Source organism: Octopus bimaculoides, chromosome 6 (assembly GCF_001194135.2).
Source record: "Octopus bimaculoides isolate UCB-OBI-ISO-001 chromosome 6, ASM119413v2, whole genome shotgun sequence".
NCBI classification, from domain to species: Eukaryota; Metazoa; Mollusca; class Cephalopoda; order Octopoda; family Octopodidae; genus Octopus; species Octopus bimaculoides.
Window position 1 is genome coordinate 80,355,606 of NC_068986.1, and position 904 is coordinate 80,356,509.

The 904-nt window shown below is 37.8% G+C and overlaps 1 protein-coding gene across 1 annotated transcript in view; it reads right to left on the reverse strand.

Annotated features, from left to right (window-relative positions):
- LOC106868959 (sodium- and chloride-dependent glycine transporter 2) overlaps positions 1–904 on the reverse strand; it is a 29,475-nt gene that overhangs the window by 27,840 nt on the left and 731 nt on the right. The window lies entirely within an intron of this gene.

The window sequence follows — 904 nt, forward strand, 5'->3', positions numbered from 1 at the left end:
CTCCCAATCTATAAAATTGTTCTACTCCAACATCGCCGGAGTTATCCGACATCTTAAAAAGAAACTCAGAAAACCACAACCAGATCACCCCCATCCTAATAATTTAACATCATCATAACCCCCAGATCCATACATATAAACCCAAAACACCAACTGGCTCTCTTAACAACACTAACCGTCATAATTCCAACTATATAATTCCATTACTAACATCCGATCCGTAAATTTACCAAGACGCCCAACTATGCTTCTTGTAAAAATAGAGAATGACACAGACGATATCACCGGGCACGATAATTATCATATCATACAACCCCGCAACACCACTCTCAACTCTCTAGCAAATACTAATCTTAACACCAAAATGCACTTCTACTACTTCATACTGCAAACATGCTGACCGCACACAATATATACTCCTTAATTGATAGCTAGTAGTAGCCGCCACGATTCTTGCCTATTCTATCTTACTTTCTTCATGCTTACTTTTTCTCCCTCTTAACCAAAAATATTTCCCCACCCTCTCCCCTCCACATTATCTTTTTTTCAAATACCACTCCCCTTACTAATTTCTGTGATTCGACCAAAATAACCCTATTTAATACTACGGGTCAAATGACCTTACTTCCTCTTTCTTCTCACTTACTTATATTTTTTTCTTTTTCCTTCTTTTAAACCTAATTTCTCTACATTTATATTCTCCACTACTGCTGGGCTCTCTACACATTCTGATTGAATCTTCAATGTGTTAACATGTACCTCCTTGCGACAATGTAAAATTTCATTTAATCAAGATATCCTTGGCATGCACCTCGCTTGGATATTTACCACTTCCGAGGTTCTGCTCGCTATGAAACATATGTAGTCCGGATCTTATCTACTCCATCCCTTAACTCTGGTACAT